The sequence below is a fragment of the Mastomys coucha genome, unplaced genomic scaffold (assembly GCF_008632895.1).
Source record: "Mastomys coucha isolate ucsf_1 unplaced genomic scaffold, UCSF_Mcou_1 pScaffold6, whole genome shotgun sequence".
NCBI classification, from domain to species: domain Eukaryota; kingdom Metazoa; phylum Chordata; class Mammalia; order Rodentia; family Muridae; genus Mastomys; species Mastomys coucha.
In genome coordinates this window covers 109,223,535-109,230,716 of record NW_022196912.1, presented here as the reverse complement: position 1 = coordinate 109,230,716, position 7,182 = coordinate 109,223,535, and positions in this window count along the sequence as shown.

Genomic DNA, 7,182 nt, shown 5'->3' with positions numbered 1-7,182 from the left:
AATGAAAAAATGAAAAAAGCAGTGTCAGATAGCTTTAGCAGAATTCTATTAGACCTTCAAAGAATTGCTAATACTAACATTCCTCAAACTATTCCATAAAATAGAAACAGAATGAACCCTATCTAATTCATTCTATGAAGTCACAATTCCCCCCAGCCTCAAGAGGGCTGGCTGGACCAGACTTCGTCCTTGCCACAAACAGCAAGCCCACTTAGGGTGGAGTTTCCTGAGATAGAGAAAGCCCTTTTGTCCTGCTGCTTCTCTGCCTCTTCCGAAGTTCCTGCTAGGAGCCACGCCCTGCTGAGCTGCTTCACCTTTCTTCCAGACCGAACAACAAGATGCTAATTAGGCCACAAGATCCTGGCTTACTGGGGGATGGGCTCCCTGCCTATATATTCTCAGACTTTGAAATACACATTGGACCTTGAATGGAACCTTTTGACTTGGTCTGGTTATTTCTCTCACAGTCCGACTCCCCTATTTTCCCCAGGCCCCTGCATTTCTTTCAGGAACCCGCTTTGTGTAGCTGCTGGTGGCTACGAAACCTAAAACACACAAAGACCCAACAAGAAAGACAACTTCAGACCAATTTCACTTATGAGTATTGATGAAAAAATACTCACTAAAATTCTAGCAAATTGAATCCAAGAAAATTCTAAAACCATCATTCATCAAGATCAAGTAGGCTTTATCCCAGGGATGCAAATATGGCTCAGTATATGAAAATTCATTAACATAGTCCACTCTCTAAACAAACTTAAAAAAACATGATCATCTTATTAGATGCTGAAAAGCATTTGATATAATATAATACCCTTTCATGTTAAAAGTATTGGAGTGATCAGGAACATGCTCAGGTATGGGGCAGCAGGCAGAGGAACAGCAGAGAAGTCCTGGAAATATGTAACCTTGGGGGTGGTATGTGGGAGGACCCTCAAGAAAGTAACAGGGTCTTGTGAGATGAGAGACTTTCAGGACTCAAAAGGAAGAGACTTAGATGAAATGTCCAACAGTGAGCAGAGGGAACTTGTAGAATCTACCTCCAGTAGAAAGACAGGGCATCAAGTATAGAGATGGAGTTACCACTCCTTGGTTGAATTAGGGAAAGGCTGGAAGAAGATGATGAGGATAACCCCATAGAAAGGTTAAGAGCAGTCTTAACCTGTACTCATGAGATCTCTTAGAAACTCAGCCACCAAACAAGCAGCATACAAGATCTGCTCTGAGGCTCTGACACATATACAGGAGAAGATGCCCTGGTATGGCTTCAGTGGGAAAAGATAAGCCTAACTCTTGAGAGACTTGGGGACCCAGGAAGTGGCAAAGCCTGTTGGGGAGTGGGGGTACAGTTGTAGGGGACATCCTCTTATAGACAGGATAGAGGAGAAATGGGATGAGGAACTGTCAGAGGGCAGACTTGGAGGAAGGTAATGACTCGACTGTAAAAAATAAAAGTAATAAAAAAAAGAAAAAAAAGAAAAGTATCAATTAATCATACGCAACTAAGCATATTGCTTATATAAATTCAATGAAGAAATATAGATATTATCAAAATCTGGAATGTTTGCTTCTGTCAGAGAATAATCAAATTTGACATCGATTGTTTCCTGAACACATCTATGAAATTCTCTGTAATTGATGTATGGTACTCATTCATAAATTATATTAATCTCAATTAATTGAAATAAAGTAACTATTATATTCTTAAGAACAATATCTCAAATTGTTATTTCTTGTAATACATATGTAAAAATGTAAAGCATACATATATTCCATCCAGTGTTTCATACTGAATTCTCTACATTAAAAATAAAGAATCTTGAGGCAGTGAGAGGGCTCAGCAGGTAAAGGGACCTGCTGGCAAGATTCATGACTTGAGTGCAATCTGTGGAACACACATGGAGGAATGAATAGACCCTCCTAATTTCTCTTCTGACCTCCTCTGCTCATACTAGCTTGTGTTCCCAGTAATATAGGAGTACACACATAAATATTTGCCTTCTTTGAAACAATGATGTATCTGAAGGGGATTTAAAAGTTGACTAAGAGTTTTCAAATACGAATTTCACTTGCACCTTTTTTAGGACAAAGAATTGAGGTTATTTTAGTTAAAAACAACAATAAAAATACAAAGACATCCAGAGACAAAGAGAAGCCTGGAAAGCAGAAGTACCATATATGGATGGAAAGAAAGAATCTTGAGGAGGGGAAGAGCAAGAAACTTAGAGAATGATTACAGTGGGAACCTGGAAGGACAGTTTTACAGGGTACTACGGGAAAACATGGGGAAACTGCATATGGCGAGGAGTGAAGAAGGAGAATACAGAGAGAGAAGGAGGAAAGAGAGGCACACAACAATAATGATACTTTTAAAATCCATAAGCAAACATGCTATTTTACAAAATTATTTGAAGTACATACATTATATGTTTGCATGTGTGTGTGTGTGTGTGTATTTGTGAGCATACATAGATACCACTACAGCTAAGATCAATGATTGCTGAGAGATTGATAATCAGGCTCTTTAAGGAATGAGCTTTTCATGTGGGTGGTCTAACCTTGTGTGTTTAACTGCACATCGGTGTATGAGTTATGATAAATGGGCTTATTAAGTTAACTTATATATATGTATGTACATACACACATATATTATATATATATATGTATGTGTTTATATTATTTATCATCTATCTATGCATATCTCTTTCTGTGCTTCTCTCTCTCTCTTCTATCTTTTTCACATATTTTATTTAAAAGAAAATTTTGTGTATCAGAGAGGGATGGACATAGGTGTTGAGGCGAGAGGAAAACCTATGAAATAATAGAAGTTAAGACCCATGAAGTGTAGGGTATCTAGAGATGTCAAGATGTGATTCATGGAATTTAAAGTTCTGAGTGAGGATAAATTAGATGTCCAGCCCCTTAGGTTAATTCACAGAAGTTTGCAAGTTGCAAGAAAGTTGGGTTTGCATAGCAGTTGTTACACCACCATTAGGCTAGTCACATTTGTTCTGTTCTCTCTAAATAACATATTACAAATTTTCAGTTTTGCAGGCCATTGGATTGTCTCTGACTTTGTAGACAGATAGATGCCATTTTTAACATTTTAGGCTATAATCCCAGTAATGTGCAAATTCTACAAGTCTGTATGTCTTCCAATTTGGGTAAGGAAGAAGAGAAAAGCTCTATTTTTTTCCCCCTTGGATTTGTTGATATTTTTATTAAATTAGGTCATTTGCCGGGCGGTGGTGGCGCACGCCTTTAATCCTAGCACTTGGGAGGCGGAGGCAGGCGGATTTCCGAGTTCGAGGCCAGCCTGGTCTACAGAGTGAGTACCAGGACAGCCGGGGCTACAGAGAGAAACCCTGTCTCGAAAAACCAAAAAAAAAAAAAAAAAAAAAAAAAAATTAGGCCATTTATTTTCTTTGCATCCTGGTTGCAGCTTTGGCTCACACCTCTCCTCACAGTTGCTCTCTTTCACCTCCCCTCCCTCACTGATTTTTATAATAAGGAGCTCCTACAATTGCACTGCGACTATCCCTTTCTGTCACTGAGATGCTTATGGCGATATGCGACCAATGTTTAAGGCAGAGATTTACAGTACTTGGGATTCACATGAATTTTTCTTGTGAAACACAGTTTTTATTTACCTTAACACATGCAATCACTTTCTGGCATGTCCAAAATCAGATTACCATGAATTTAATATTCTCAAATTAAAATATCCATTTTGATGTGGCTTAACAGTTCTTGAAAACAAGTCAACATTTTATTAACAGGCAGCTGTTTGAAAAATCTAAGGAGCTGAGGCTTCTGTTTTATTTGGCAGAAAGTTGTAGGTGTGAGGATCTTAAATCACCCCTAAAACACTAGTCGAGGTCAGTCACACACAGATTTCCAGAGCACACGATACACACAGGGAAAGCAATCTCTTACCTTGTTGTGATGTGTGTTGAGTTCTGCTTCAGCCTTTTATATTTTTTAATCCATGAGGAAAATCCAGACGTGGGAGGAATAATAATACTCCTTAACTGAGTTACCTAGAGGCTTATTTTGTTATACTATTTAAATTTTATTAACTTGATATCCTTTCCCATATAAAATGAAAGAAAGCCTCTTACCAGTTATGTAAAAATTTTCAACCTCAATTATCCTTAAAAAATCAGTTTGAAATGCTCCTCTGCTCTTTATTGATCTTTTCCAATGTCAACCTCTTACTTTCCTTCCATGCACAAGAGAACAACGTACATGGAAAGTTATACATCTGTCTGCTAACAACACTGCGTGTAAATTCAGGGCAGATTCCATGCCCTATTTATCATTTATCTGCAGCATCTGACTTAACTTGTAGCCTGGAGTAGCTACTTCATAAATGTTCTTTGAAGTTTTGCATGGACAGGCATGCTAATTGGTTGGTTTCTAATGCATCTTTCTCCAATATACATCTGCTCCAATTGCTTTATATACCAGCTAACAATTAAAAGCACCTTTGAAAACCTTTCAGGGATGTGTTGTAATATGACCTCATCATTGTTGTCGTCAGCAATATACACAGTAATTAAACACATGCTCTGACTTGGGGTGGCAGATATTTTGCTAAAAAGTTGTACGTATAACTAATTGTGTCAACCAAAAATGTTGCAAGAGTAAGGAAATACAAATACAGCCTAGAAGACTCTTTGGTTCATTTTTTTAAAACAGAAGATTTAAACAAATTTACCAAAATAAAATGATGGTTTTCATCATAGGAACAGAGAGTTAAAGTTTGGAGGGTTTAGTCAATATTTTACATTTGTTTAATTTTAATTTACATAAATTATTTTATGTCTCTTTGTCATTATTTGTAAAGTGCTCATAGATGAATGATATCTATGAGAAGTCCAAAGAAGTCCATATCCTAACCTATGGATCTGGTAAATATGTTGCATCACATGGAAAGAGGAAGGTTCCAGATAGAAATTTTGGTAAATACCATCAGTTGGAAATGATATCTTGGATTCATCCAGATAGATCTAACTAAGCTCAGGATTCTTCCCAAGCAAAGCACCTCTCATGGTGATAGGAACATGAGGTGTGGTCAAAGAGATGTCAGATTGATGGCAGGGGGACTAAGATCTAGCTAAAGAACGTCCATCTCTAGGAACAGGGAAATTGAAGCAATTGAATTCCATGAAGATCTTCTTGAAGGAATGCCGCCCTGCCAATTGTTGGCTTTAGTCTAGTGTGACCTAAATTGGAAAAATTGAAAGTCCCAGTGTTCCTAACAATTTGTTATAGGAGCAATACAAAATTACCATGCTATCTTATAGCCTTTGGGCTTCATGATTCCCTGGCTTCACATTCAAATATGCTTTGCATTTTATTCCTGATTATCTTATTTTGGGTCTGTTTAAAAGTGAGATACATTCATACTGGAGGCTTCTGTTATCCAAATTTATGTATTTGATACACTTCAGTAAAACCTCTCAATTCACTGCTTGAGCAAAGGATTTTGTAGCAAACTCCTGTCCTTTCACACAATAGAAATCAGACCTTGCAAAGCTCGTGCCATTTACTTCAGTTGAAATCTGAATGACGCAAAGCATGAGTAACAACATAATAGGGCCCTCATACTGTAATCTGGATAGATGTATGCCATGCTTTGGAAATCAAATATTGTTTCCTTTGACATTTTGACAAGTAATTTCGACAACAATATACATTTGGCTAACTCATGAATGTATTACTTCTCGTCCCCTGGATAGTGCAGGGTTTGCACTATGCTAAGAATGACAACAATTATAGAACTGACAAGCATCTGCAAAGTGAACAGATGGCCTTGCAGTTTAGAGGAACAATGGCAAGAAAAGAAAAAGCAAAGGGGTGTGGTGAAGGAGAATGGTAGGGTAGGATTTAAAAGAAAAAAAATCCCTCAATCTTAAACAATACTGACAAAATGGAAGAAGGATTCAGACAATGCTATACTCTACTATGGAAAGGTATGAAGAACTAGGAGAAAACTGCTGTTTACTAATGACCCTCATGTGATTTGTAAGTCTTGTAGACCATGCACTTGACAGCCACAAGAAGTAGACTTGGAATGCTAACATTCTTAGTTGCAGAATCAGCTAATTTCAAGTGTAATCAGTGGGAGGTTGAAGAGAGGTGACACTTTTTCCTTAAATAGTCTCCGTGTGCTTCTCTTTAAAAGAAATATATTTTATTTTGGGGGGAAAGAAGCAAAAATAATAAGAATTTGGACTCCAGCCCTGTGAATCTTAAAACATTTACAGAGATCCTTTTTGTACGAACAATGAGATATGTGTCCTTTTCAACTATTGTGAGTAGTTCTATTTTGATTGAGGGAAAAGCATGCCATGTGCTGAAATGTGGGTACCTCCTTGCAAAGACCTCAGCTGCAGAGGTCGTGTGTACATATGTTTGAATTTCCTTGTACATTCTCATCCATATAAAGAAGGGCCTACTTTCTTGCTTTTTGGAATATATATGACATTTGATTTTGTATGTTAGAATTTATAACTTTATAAAATATCCTCAAACATTAAGAATCTCCATTCATATGCTATTTGTATGAAAAGAATTTAAAATTGCCTTTTGGATTACATTGAATTTATAGTCTGTACTTATGGTCTTTATCTTATCGAGACAGCACCTCAAGCCCTACAGGTATTTCATTTCTGTACTTGGTAGAATAAACAAGTACATGTGTGTATTCATGTGTGCATTTATTTTTATAAGTATATGTGTGCACATGTCTGTGCATGTATGTGGGAATGCATGTAGAGGTCCAGGGTGGTGTCAGGTGCCTTTCTCACTTGTTCTTTCTATATAAAGACAAAAATCACTTTCTGAGTGCAGCTCACAAATTTAGTTAACAAAACACCTCTGTTGATATACTGTCTCTGTTTATGTGCCCTGGGATTACAGCTATGCTGCCAGGCCTACTAGTTATTTATGTGTCTGTTGGTAATCTGAATATAGTTTCCAAGGATTTGATGACAAGTGCATTACATATTGATTCATCTTCCATCTTTTTGTATTGACAACACTTTTTATACCCAAATATCAATTTAGATAGCAAAGTATCAAACAAATGATAATGACTGTTATTTCTTATGCAAAGTTTAATCTTAAAAAATATTTTCTTTCACTGAAGGCATGCCTAACTCTCAAGAGACTTGA